General features: G+C 34.9%; 1 long non-coding RNA gene across 1 annotated transcript; it reads right to left on the bottom strand.

Annotated features, from left to right (window-relative positions):
- Nucleotides 1-2,051: 2,051 nt before the first annotated feature.
- Nucleotides 2,052-2,942, bottom strand: LOC135833788 (uncharacterized). The gene is made up of 3 exons (XR_010556550.1): nt 2,818-2,942; nt 2,624-2,734; nt 2,052-2,507 (listed from the first exon to the last, which is right to left on the bottom strand). It is a non-coding gene; the product is annotated as an uncharacterized LOC135833788 (long non-coding RNA).
- Between the last annotated feature and the right edge of the window lie 11,437 nt (nt 2,943-14,379).

Genomic DNA, 14,379 nt, shown 5'->3' with positions numbered 1-14,379 from the left:
CTGCAACCATTAGTTTTTTGTCTGTTTTTTAGCTTAACTTTGGAGTTAACGTAAGTAAGTTACCGACATGTTACCGATCCGTAACTGTGGTTAACTGCGTTTGTTAACCGTTTTGAAACTCTTATAACTCGCTTATCACTCATACCGAAATTTCAGGAATAGCTACCCAGTTGAATTAGTTGCCTATCGTGATTTTGGCAGGGATACGATTAATTTTTTCACTCGCAATTCGTTAATCTAATATGTAGATTTTGTTCAAAAATCAACGTATATTTACCTATTTGAGCTCACTGATCACGAATTCGATGTTATTGCATTTTAGTGAGTTCTAATTGCTAATTTTAGGACACTAATTTCGATTTTGAGGTTATTACGTTGTTCTAATGGGTTGAAAAATGGGCCTAAATATTGTGTGGAATACGAAAATACGCGTATTCACAATTTTTATCAGTCAAGGATGCCAACTTACCGGATTTAGAATAACTTTACATCCCAATTTGGATTTTTCAATCGAATTCGCGTTTTGAATGATTTTTGTGCCTCGAGAGTAGGCAACTACTTCGACACTTTCTAAATATATTCGCGTTTTCCTCCATTTAAAACAGTTTTACGAACGCAAAACAAGTAATTTAGGGGTAAATCGAAGGCTCTGAGTTCAAAATTCACAATTTTCATCAGTCAGGGATGCCAACTTTCCAGATTAAAAACATTTTTATATCAAAATTGAATTTCTTGATCGAATTTCTAAAAAATCATAATTATTTTGATAAAAAATTTCACGTTTCGAATAATTTTTGCGCCTTGAGAATAGGCAACTTTTAAAATTAATCAAATTTTAAAATTCGTCATGATCGCCGCTGATCTGAAAATTAATATTTAGGTATCGAGCTTGAGTGATTTTTATTTTTGTTTGCTAAAAAACGATTGATAGGCTAACGTAAACTTTATGTAGCCAACTTTCATTGATACGGAGCGGTTAAAAATAAAGAAAATGAAACTTGAAATTGATATCGATGTCTGAAAAATGAAAATTTGCGCTTATTGATCGAGGTTTTCTACCTTTTCAATTCAGAATTCTCTCATTTTGGTTAATTAAATATGAGTGTTTTTTTTTTACCTGATCAGCCGAAATTATTGAAATGAAGATATCAGGAAATAATTTTAAAATGCGTCTTAACAGAAATAAAATTTATGTTAAAATTTTATAAAACACCTTTTTCATCTAGAAAATATGAGATATTTTTGATGATGAGCGATGTATTTGTAATGTTTTCAGAAACGTAGATAAGATAAGAATTTTTGTATTCAATTTTATTTTAATTTCTTTAAATACCTAGTTACTTAAATTTTATGTAGGAGTGTAGATTATAAGTAGATCAATCCTACCTACCATTCAGAATTCTACATAATTATATCGCATCTATCATTATTGCATGTGCGGATATCACCAGCGTTTATTTTTTTTCGTTTTATTATAACTTTTTTTTAAACAAATAATGTGTTTTTTAAAAATGGAATCGAGTTACACTAACCTCTCAAAAAAATTGATGTAGGTTCAGCTTCAGAGGTTAGTTCAGGAATATTTCTTTAAAATGAAAACAAAAAAACAAAATAGGTACCTATATCAAGTTTTAAAGCTGCTCCATTCGTATCTATCAATTTTTTAAATTTTAAATTAGGTATCTGATTAAGGTTCTACGGTCATAGGTCTCTTTGGGGGAGATCTGTAAGTAGACCAACTGACCAAACAAGGTAAGGTCAAGATGGATTGTACAGCGAGTGTACCTAGAAAATATTTCTTTGTGATTTTCAATGATAGGTACACAATGTATGTAACTACATCATTTACTTAACAAATTTATAAATTAAATTAACAAAGTTTCGTGAACATAGAAATTTTATATTTTAGACGTGAGTTTGTGAATTCATTATTAAGTAGATAATTAAATAAGTACATAACAATTTTATTGGATTGTGTATAAATTTAATAGGGTTCTCATCTTCATAAAGATTCGAAAAAATATACTTAAAAAATAAAAATTTATCTACTATCTATTTATGACGAATTTTCTTAAGAATGTGCTGCATATGAAAAATTGCAAAATCAGTGCATTGTAATTCAAACATACACTCTTGATAGGTGATAAATGATAAAACTTACGTAAGTAATAAGGATAACTAATTGAAAATAAGTGCTCAACTTAAAGATAGGCGTTGAGTACAGTATCTAATTAAAATTAGTGCGACATCCGCATTTTCATGTTTTCAAAATAAGTCAATTATAAATGCTTCTACTTTTTGAGTTGAAGGGTGCGCAGAATTTGAACTTGCGAGTAAATTGTATTCAACGTATCCGGGAATGAGCCCAACTTCAGCGGATAAAATCCGTAAATAGCGATGGAAATTGGTTGCTGAATGATGGTCAAATATGTGTGAACGAGTCGACGATCTTTTGGTTCCAATAGATACCAAGGGCTGTCATAAATTTCCGAAGCAATGACTTCATTCTGTGCAGAAAAAACAAAACAAAAAATTAAGAAAAATTTGAAATTACAAAAAACAAAAAAATCACTACCTATGTTAAGACAGTTTACAAATAGCTCAATTTAATTATGGTACCCACCATTTTGTGAAACATTTCTGCAATAAAACAGACTGCTAGCCAAATCAATAATATTCCACATAAGACCGCAACGGGGAGCAATTGTTGCCGGAAAAAAGTTGTCAGGGTGATCTGTTGAGAATATCAAGCAAATATTAGTTTTAAATTAGGTATCAAATGATTATTTTCTGCGTTTTTTTTTCAACTGAACATACCGATGATATGAAAAATGCGAACGTAACCGATACCATAAAAATTACCATGTGGATTATTGCACACAGGTAGTTCATGTGTTTGGCATGCGATTTTGCAATACTAGAACATAACAAGAAAAATTATAAAATGTTAGGTGGTACTTTGAAATGAATATATTACAAGGTAGGTAGGTAGGTAGGTAGGTATAGGTACAGGGTGCCCAGAAATATCGAGCACCCCTAAAAAAGTTTTCTACTAAAATGCTTTGGTTGGTCACAGTGAATGATAATAATGATAGCACACGATTGGTTGTTGGACTGCAGAGATAACATTCCACCAATCATATGCATCTATTTCAAATTGCCAACCTATATTTTTAATGAAAAACTTTCTTTGGGTGCTCGATATTTCTGGGCACCCTGTACATTGGATGGTTGGGTACAGACAGGGTAGGTATGTAGTTGTTGAATATTTTAGTACTCGTACTTACGAGTATAATTCTTGATGTCGTTCTATGACGATGATTATTTTCCTGAGCAATTCGTCCAATGCCAATGCTTTTTTAATTTTCATCTCCTGAATTCTCGATAAACTTCTGAGTGTACGTTTTTCTTCCATTGCCAACTCCAAATTGTAGACTTCATCGATTTGAAGAAACACAGAATACGAAGTTTGTCGTAAACATAAACCAAGCAGTTTGAATCGATTGTAAATCAGAATCGTGATCGTAGTCACCAATGTTGGAAATGTTACAAATGCAATACACTCAGGTATAACAGTAACCCATTGAACGAATCCCAAGACGATGCGTAGCGTAATCGTTTTATGATAAGGGAAATAGATGGGGTAATGATGAATGACAACATTTTCATAAGTTACGTAATTTCCCAAATGGTTGGTTATTGCGCATAAAAAGAAAAAGCAGCTTACTCCTGTAATCATTTCAACTTGACGTTTGTTTAAATGAGCGGTACAGAGCGAAGCAAAGGTTACTCCTTCCTCTGGAGTGCAGTTGAATAAAGCGAGTAATCTTGAATGTATATCTCTACTCGAGTAAATCCAAGCACACACCAAAGCTTTGCCAAATACTCCAAACATAAGAGGTGCGGGTAATAACCAAGCGTAGTAGTCGTTTGTCGGTTTGTTGAATAAGTAAAATAAACACGATACGTAAATGAAGAGAAAATTTACGACATTGAAAATGAGCCAAGCTTTCCTGAAGTTTTTCCGAACGTTCTCGTGGAAACAAAATCCACCTAGACAACAATAAAGAACGAAGATCGTCTTGCTCGTCACATTTTCGTATATTTCATCGAATTCGTCGACAAAAATCAAGTTTTTGATCTTTTTCCAAATTTTGGAGATCATTATTTTAGTAGGTAGGTTTAGGTATCCGCACTAGCAAAATTCGCAAAAATGTAACCGAAAAGCTGAAAGCACAACAACGTTAGGTAGGCACGAAGCATACAACACCATAAAAATTGTTTTCAAATTGTTTCATTTTGTGATGTAAATGTTTTGAAATATTTTCAGTAACCCTAATGAGAATTGAAATCAGGATTAAATTTTAAATATTTTTCAGATACATAAAAAATTGTTTTAAAATTGTTTCATTTTATGATGTAAATGTTTTGAAATATTTTCAGTAACCCTAATGAGAATTGAAATTAGGATTAAATTTTTAATATTTTTCGGATATTATAAAAAATTGTTTTCGAATTGTTTCATTTTGTAGGATAGGCTTAAATGTATTGAAATATTTTCAAAAACCTGAATGAGAATTCAAATTAGAATTAAATTTTAAAAATTTACAGTTGTTTTTCAAGTAGGTTTCTACCTATAGGTATAGGTACCTGTATTCATTCAAAATGCAGAATTTATTCATGTTTTTAGCACGGATCAATTTTATGACGATTTAAGCTAAAAAATACCTATATTTATGGCAAATCGAAAGGATGGTAAAGATGGCGAATCGACCCTATGGATGGGATTCTGAAATTAACTGATCGGAGTTAGGCTTAGCCTTTGAGGTCTAAAAATGCATCACCAGACCAAATTACAGTTCCTGATTTTTTTTTTTTTTTTTGAGAGAGAGAGAATTCTTAAAATCCAAATTTGGTCTATTTTCCAGAAAAACAATCAAAATTTGATCAAAGTCAGTTGAAATGCCTTAATTCATTGTAGCCTATATCCTATTTTACATCTTTCGAATCGACTTGTGATGGTTTAAGTTGTCCTAGAATCTCCAACATAAGGTTATATTTGAATATTTCTGTTCTCAGAATAATGTTTATAAAAACCTGAATCTATATAGGCACTTGCGATTTTTGAAAATTCGATTCTTCTCCGATCAAATAGTAATCCCAGTTCATAGGCACTGCATTTCATTATGATCATGTTCACTTGATCACTACATAACAATTTTTACAAAACCGGAAAATCCAGAAATGTTTTATTGGACGCTTCATGATCCAGAACGATTTAAACTCACCTTTTTAATTCAGGAGATCGAAGATGGAGTACAAGTAGGATGAACTAGATATATAATTCGTCTAGACTTCGATTTAATTAAAATTTGATTTTTTTTATGGGAAAGTGAGAAAATTTAAATTTTTAAAAATTCAAAAAATGAAATTCAGTAATTTGAAATTTGACCCAATACCTACTTCTGGATGGTCTTTCGCGGTTTCTCTTTTTTGGTTTGGAAAAGTTGGTCGATATGGATCCTATTTTTTAAATTTCGCCGAAAACGTGGAAATTGATATACTTAGTGGATGAAATTTTATTTTTATTTAATGTTGTCAATTTGAGGTAAACCCTACGTATACTTACTTTATCTTTACGTAAACATTGAAAAAATACTAATTTCAAATGCATTAATGGAACAAGAAATTATGTTTAAATTTTAAAACTTCCCCTTTTTATGAAGCCAAAATATGACTTGGTTATTTTTAAACATGAAATGTAGGTACATATTTTAAATGTTTTCAGGAACGCAAATGAGAATCGAACTATACGTACCTACCTATAATATATTTTCAAATCGATCTCATGTAGCTGAACCTGAATTATTTTTTTATTTTTTAAATAACTTGATGGTATTTTTCAAAAATTATTCAAGTAAATAATTTAACCTAGCAAAGAAAATAAAAACTGGTGACACGTACTCACTATACTCATGGGTCATTCCATGCCAAACAACGAATTGACATTTTTCGTGCTATAAATTTTTATTTCAAGAGTGAAATATTGTACGGAGAATCGATCTAAATCGATAAACCTGACTCAATATTGAAATTAATCAAACAATTCGACTGACAAAACATAATAACTCAGAATAAAAAATAATATTTATTCTTAACGGTCGTTGACCCAAAGATCAACAAACCTAACGAAAACAAAGAACTGAGCAAAAGCTCGATGACTTTACAACTCGACGATTAAAACAATATTAACGCGAACGAACTTAATAACTAACGAAAACAACGAAAATACGACGATAATTTAACAGCCAACAGTTTACGCGATTTTACGAAAAGAACAAAAATCCATTTAATACGTAACCAACGATATTTAGAATTCGCGAAACGAATTTTATTTTTATTTAAAAATAAAAACTAAAAAGTTATCGAATAACAACGTTTCAGTTATCGTTACGAGACCAATTTTGCCAACACCCCACCATAAAAATATTTTCCCTAACACGCGTACCACTTAAATAAACGTAAAACTTGTTGCTTCTTATCAATACCGGTGTTTGTAAACACTTTGAATCAAAATATTTTTACAGCAAAATTTCAACTTAAACTAAGTAAAAATCGACTCGAAAACTTAATTTAAGCGTTAAATAATGACTCACAGAGTCTATCGAATACGGTACGTGTAGTGGCTTTGGTCAAAATATCGGCAAGTTGATCTGCCGAAGATATCTTTTGCAAGTAAATTATCTGTTTCGTGACTAAATCGCGTATATGATGGTAACAGACATCTATATGTCTGGTACGTTTAGATTCGACCGTGTTCGCAACGGCAATCGCTGCGTTAGAATCACAGTACACCGGAACGGTGTCAATACGAACTTCCAATTCAAGAAATAAATTTCGCCAAGCCAAAACTTCCTTACCAGATGAACTTAAAGCAACATACTCAGCTTCACATGACGAAAGACTTACACAATTTTGTTTCTTTACTACCCAGTCAATAACGTTGCCATAATGTAACACGAAAATTCCAGACGTTGACTTCCTGTCTAAACAATCACCAGCGAAGTCCGAATCTACGTATACTCTTACAGAGTATTTATCAACGAATTCAGGTACTACGTAGGTAAGTTTCACGTTTAACGTACTACGTAGATACCTTAGAATACGCTTACTATATTCGAATAGCTCCTTGTTTGCCAAGTGCTGGTATCTGCTTAGAAAGTTTACAGCAAAAGCAATATCGGGACGTGTTCCCCTTGCTATGTAACTTAAACTTCCTAAGAGACCACGCACTTTGGTTTCATAACTTTTATCGAGCTTGAGATTAGTAATCTTCAAGCTCGGTTCGATTGGAGTTGAAATACTATTCGAATTAGACAGCCCATATTCATTAACTAACTGTTCAATGTATGAATTTTGATGAATTTCCAAACGATCTTTACTACGATTAATTTCCATACCGATAAACTTCTTGCATTGTTCCAGATCTCTGATTCCAAAACGCTCATTCAATCGCTTAACCAACCACTCAATAAGACGATCATCGCAACCTGTAATTAGAAAATCGTCTACGTAAACGACAAAAACGCAACGTAGAGGATTTTCAGCGTTGAAATAGACACACGGATCGACTTTACTTCTTACAAAACCGAGCGAAAGTAAATACTCGTTCAATTTTACATTCCAAGATTTGGGACTCGTTTTTAACCCATATAACGAACATTTGAGAATATATACGATACCTTTCTCTTCATTAGTCCCTTTCGGTGGGTTGAACATAATACCTCGATTTATATCTCCATTGAGAAATGCTGTACTCACATCTAGCTGTCTCAACTGCCACTTGTTGACCACAGCTAGATTGAGCATCGAGCTTATTATCGGTTGATTAGGTGTTGGCGCGTATATTTCATCCAATTCATAGAAATGATTGTCTTTGAAACCACGCAACACCAATCTCGCCTTAAATTTCACCCCACCATTCGAGTTGATTTTTTTCTTTAGAACCCACTTACTGTCTACTTTCGAATAATTTTCTTTATTTACACTTTTTTCAGATGCTGAGTACCAAACGTCCTTGATTTCCATCGCCTTTAACTCTTCATCTATCGCTACACGCCAGTATTTCGATTCAGGACCGTTTAACGCTTCTTCATACGTAAGGTCATCGACCCCAGCGAGTGCAAAACAAGCAAAATCATCGGATCGATCGTCGGTAGCTGAAGTATCAATCATACTACGATCAACGTGAATTTCACCGCTATGTTCGGCTTCGCTTAACTCATCTGGGTTTACCCAAGATGAGCACCCAGGAGCTGGCTCTACCGAACTACGTACATCTTGCTGATTCGTAGGTATGATATCTACGTCATTTATACTTACAGTTACAGACGTTTTGATCAAATGATCGTTGATGATATCGTGTATCTTACGCGTTTCATCGACTTCTACGCAACTCGAATTTGTGAATTTATTTCGCAAAACATCGTACAATACATAACCTGTCTCTGTAAAACCAAGTAATACCATATCTATCGACTTCTCATCGGTTTTCTTTCTCTTTTCAGGTGGTACCAACACTCGTGCAACGCTTCCAAACAATCTCACTCTCGATAAATCCGGCTTTCGGCGATTCCACAACTCGTACGGTGACAGATCATTCAAGGCAGAATGCGGTAAACGATTGTACACGTAGTTTGCTGTGTATGCAGCGTAAAGCCAGAATTTATTCGTTAAACCTCCTTCGTACAGCAGAGCTCGCATTTTTTCTTGGATGGTTTGGAAGAAACGTTCGACAGTGCCATTATGCTGCTTCTCATACGGCTCACTGTTCTGCATAGATATGCCTTTTTCGTCGACAAACTCTTTAAAGGTACCTCCGATAAACTCACTAGCGTTGTCGCACCTGATACGCTTTACCTTCGTATTCCATAACGTTTCACTAATATTGACATATTTTTTTAGGTAGGTACCTACTTCGGCTTTACTTCTCATTCCGAACGTTACTCCCCATCTCGTACAGTCATCTACGAAGCCAATCAAATATCGCTCGCCTTCTAGTCCTTCTGTAATAGGACCCATTACGTCAATATGAACAAGATCGAGCGGATTTGGATACCTATACCTACTTGAATCGTAGGTATGTTTCTTTTGTTTTGCTTTACAGCAAATTTGACACTGATTAAAAGGTGGGCAATCACATCCACGTAACTCAGGAATCTTATCTAGTACAGTCTTGCTCGTATGAGCCAACCTACGATGCCAGATGTCACCTTCACCTTTTAACCTATTTACTTTCTTTTTATTTTTCAGATTTACATCACTGTCGCTGCTCGTACTGGTATTTCCTATACCTACACTAGGGTTAAAAAGTACTTTTTTTTTCTTGGCTATATAGTCTAAAGTGGTAACACTACATTCCAGTTGAAGACCGCGGCACGTTTACATTTTCAAAACAGGACTTTCTTATTCGATGCTATATTTCCACTAATTTCACATTAAATAGAACTAAATTTACATGTGGTGAGTTGTTTTGCATTCTTGCTATCATGTAAATGAAATATTTGTTAAAACTATGAAATAAAGTGAAATAATCGCCGAAGTTCTTGAGTGATAAGAAAAGTCCTGTTTTGAGATGTAAACACCTAAGAGCACAGAAGTGTTACCACTTTTGGAATGTAGTGTTACCATTTTAGACCATATAGCCAAGAAAAAAAAAGTACTTTTTAACCCTCTTGAAACGTTCGAAACTACAACACCAGAATCATTACCTATCGTCGCCGAAGTATTACCTACATTTGTCGAGTCACTAGTATCGTCAGAAATTAACGCAGATGAATAATTGGAACAAGAGTACAACATAGGAGGTATATTAATCATAAACTGAATCGTATACAATCCATTATCGTTAAGTACTAATCTAGAAACTATATTTCCCACAGGATCGACCAAACGAGGATCTTCATCGAAGAAGAAACGATAACCGTTCGCTACGATTTTCGACACGGACAGAAGACTAAACGAAAGACTAGGTACATAATATACCTCGTTCAACCAATAGACGTTTCCGTCATCGGCTAGAACTCTCAATCGACCTACTCCTTCTTTTATCAAAGAGAAGTACTTTTTAACCCTCTTGAAACGTTCGAAACTACAACACCAGAATCATTACCTATCGTCGCCGAAGTATTACCTACATTTGTCGAGTCACTAGTATCGTCAGAAATTAACGCAGATGAATAATTGGAACAAGAGTACAACATAGGAGGTATATTAATCATAAACTGAATCGTATACAATCCATTATCGTTAAGTACTAATCTAGAAACTATATTTCCCACAGGATCGACCAAACGAGGATCTTCATCGAAGAAGAAACGATAACCGTTCGCTACGATTTTCGACACGGACAGAAGACTAAACGAAAGACTAGGTACATAATATACCTCGTTCAACCAATAGACGTTTCCGTCATCGGCTAGAACTCTCAATCGACCTACTCCTTCTTTTATCAAAGAGACCTCACAATGAGCGGATTGTAAACTCTCGTTTATTTTCCTCTCATCGTGCAAGACTCCACGATGTTTCAGAAAATGCGACGTCGCACCACTATCGACGACAAACGTGATGAAATCGACGCCGTCGTCGTCGTTTGTCTCGACGTACGCATTTTCTTCACCGAGATTCAAAGCAGTCGAGTCGCCTAAAAAATAGTTCGACCCGATATTTACGTTACGCGAATTTCCGAAATTTGAAATCGCGATACTATCACCGAAATTGCTACGACCGAACTGAGTTTTAACGAATTCATCTACGATATTACACCTACGACCTTCATCTAACGTAAATTTTTCTTTTTTTTCCGTAGGTGACGAATAAAGACCTAACGCAATCGACGGACGAGGACCTGACGAACCGGACGGACCTGCAGTACCAGACGTACCCGACGTACCACTCGACGAACCGTTACCACCATTATTACACGACGAATCACCGTTTTGAGGGCAGTTTCGACCGATATGCCCTGTCAAGTTGCAACGATAGCAAACGATACTTCCCCGAGGGTTGGTATCGTTCCTAAAGTTCCCTCCGGCGGATCGACAAGACTTGGCCATATGGCCACGTTTGTGACACTTATAGCAGGTACGATCTTTGGCTTGTATGAAGCCACTACCACTATCACCGTTACCGTTCGACGAATTACCAGACGAGTTTGAATTGTTATTACTACGATTACGCGGTTTTTTACGATTATTATTACGATTAACATTATTACCGGATTGATCAGATGCGGCCATCGCGGAACCGGTACTTGTCGAACCCTTCGAAGTCGAGGAGTTCTTCGAGGCATCTTCCAGACTCAAAAGCAACGACGAAATTACTTTTGGATTTGGGTCTCCAGCTGTAACGTGAACTAGTCCTCGAGCAGTCATACGCACTGACTCATACTTAGGCGAATTGCCTAACGCATTGATCAGATACATATAGATTTCCGATGGAGTCAACTTCACGTCCAAACTCTCCATATCGTTGACTAACGTATAAAATGCCTCTAGGAACTCCTTCGGACTCTTGTACATATCGATGACAATCTTCGAAATACGGGTTCGACAGTCGATTATCGCTGCTTGGTTTTCCGCCTGGTACAAGGAGTTGAGCTCCGTCCAGAATACGTACGGATCCTCTGTCTCCTTGACCAATCGGAAAACGTTCTCAGCTACGTGCCTAATTAAAATTTCAAGAGCTTTCGCTTTTTTACGCGCCGATAGAGTATTTACTTGTACGATCGCGGTTTGTAATCCTTTGGCCGATAAGATTACTTTGATTTTTCTCTTCCAGGACACGAAGCCCGTACTGCGAAAGACCATCGACTCCATTACACGATTATCACCGGCACCGAACATACTACCAGACGAACTACTCGAATCGGATTCTACAGCTACGTCGTCGGACTCGTCGTCGTCGTCGCTACTATCACTAACGTCGCTCGGATCGTCGGATGGACCAGGAGGTGGAGGAGGTGGAGGACCAGAAGATGGATTAGACGGAGGAGGAACGGAGTCAACTGGGATCGTCGGATCGTCGGATATCGAATCACCAAAACCTGCTGAACTTGGACCAGCTTCCGAATCGCCGGATGACTCAGATACGTGCTGTAACGTTACTTTACTTTTACCTTTCGACTTCGGTATACTTTGTTCTGATTTTTCTTTTTCAGAAAAACCACGAAACTCGGCGCTCGATTTACGCTTATCCGTACTACTTTCTTCGTCGTCTACGTTAACCGCTTTTCCTGACCTCAAATAGGACAGAACTGTCGACATTTACTTCGTCGAACACTACACGAACCAATACGCTGTAGCTACACAAGCCAGAAAATTCCACACAGGACGTCGAATTGCGAAACAGAGCTTTCACGAACCACGCTCTACGCTACCATGTACGGAGAATCGATCTAAATCGATAAACCTGACTCAATATTGAAATTAATCAAACAATTCGACTGACAAAACATAATAACTCAGAATAAAAAATAATATTTATTCTTAACGGTCGTTGACCCAAAGATCAACAAACCTAACGAAAACAAAGAACTGAGCAAAAGCTCGATGACTTTACAACTCGACGATTAAAACAATATTAACGCGAACGAACTTAATAACTAACGAAAACAACGAAAATACGACGATAATTTAACAGCCAACAGTTTACGCGATTTTACGAAAAGAACAAAAATCCATTTAATACGTAACCAACGATATTTAGAATTCGCGAAACGAATTTTATTTTTATTTAAAAATAAAAACTAAAAAGTTATCGAATAACAACGTTTCAGTTATCGTTACGAGACCAATTTTGCCAACAAATATATGCATTTTTCGTCAATTTGTCGACAAATTGGGGGGAGGGGGATTTTTTTCACATTATCGTCTACACATTGGTAAAATATTTCGAAAATGCAAAAATTTTTATTTTTTAGGTTTCTGATGGTACTTTTGCAGCAATTGTAAAACTTGTAATTTTTTTTTCTCGAAAATGAAAAAAAGGCCCCTCCAATTTTTTGATATGTCATTCTACATAAAAAGGACTAAAACTGAGAATTTTTTCAGAATTTTTACTGGCGGACATCGTGGTTATATTTAAATTATAAGTTTTAAAATCGATTTTTTTAGGTTTTTGAAAGTGGCAACACTGATTTTGACATCACTCGTCGATTACCCTCTCAAAGTACTACAATTTGAAAAAAAGTTCAAAATTCTATACCACGCACAATCGGAGCAATTTGCAATTGAAATTTTCCATTTTCGGCCATTTTGGAGAACTTTGAAGCGCCACAGCTCCGTCAAAAAAAATCGAAAAAATGTCCGGTTTGCGTCATTCGTCATCGTTTGATGACCTCTACAAATGATCTGATTTTGAAAAAAATCGAAGACCCCTCGTGCAAAAATCCGCCGATTTGGCATGGAATGACCCATGAGTATAGTGAGTACGTGTCACCAGTTTTTATTTTCTTTGCTAGGTTAAATTATTTACTTGAATAATTTTTGAAAAATACCATCAAGTTATTTAAAAAATAAAAAAATAATTCAGGTTCAGCTACATGAGATCGATTTGAAAATATTTTATAGCTACGTACGTATTTTTTTAAAACAATAACTTTTATCAAGTTTTGAAGCTCTACCTAATAATTTTTGTGGCTGTTTATTTTCAAATTGTCTCGTATTTATAATTGGACCAAACTATAAGTATACATATAAGATTAGGAATTTAAAATGAGAAAAGAAAAAAAAGGATGAAATAAACTAGATATTATAGACTTCTTCAATGATAGGTACTTTATGTAGCAAACGCAACTTACCTTTCAATTTTATAAATTACAAAAATAACAAATTTTGTGAACATGGAAATTTTATATTTTAGACACGAGTACTTGATATAATTATAATTAACAAGGATTGTACGTAAATACCTACGTATAATGGGTTTCTTACTCATCTTCGTAAAGATCTGTGTAAAACTAAAACTACTAAACTTATTGAAAATAAAAAATAAAAATTTATCTTCTACTACCCACTTATGAGAAATTATCTTGAGAATGTTTTTTGTACGAAAAATTGAAAAATCTGTGCATTCTAATTTGTATTGCCCATCCTTACAGCTATAGTTATAATTTGACTTCGGTAATGTTCAACTTGGGTAAGAATATCGAATAGGTAATTGAAAATAGTCCTAGGTACTCTACTTAAAATATTGGTGCACTTAGTACAATAATCAACCCACGTTCACATAAATGTTTTCTTAGCTTAAGTAGATAATTAAGTACATAACAATTGGATTATGCATAAATTTAATAGGGTTCTCATCTTCATAAAGATTCGA

This window comes from Planococcus citri, chromosome 2, assembly GCF_950023065.1.
Source record: "Planococcus citri chromosome 2, ihPlaCitr1.1, whole genome shotgun sequence".
Taxonomy (NCBI): Eukaryota; Metazoa; Arthropoda; class Insecta; order Hemiptera; family Pseudococcidae; genus Planococcus; species Planococcus citri.
The sequence above is the reverse complement of the archived record's forward strand: the minus strand, read 5'-3'. Positions and strand labels throughout refer to the sequence as shown.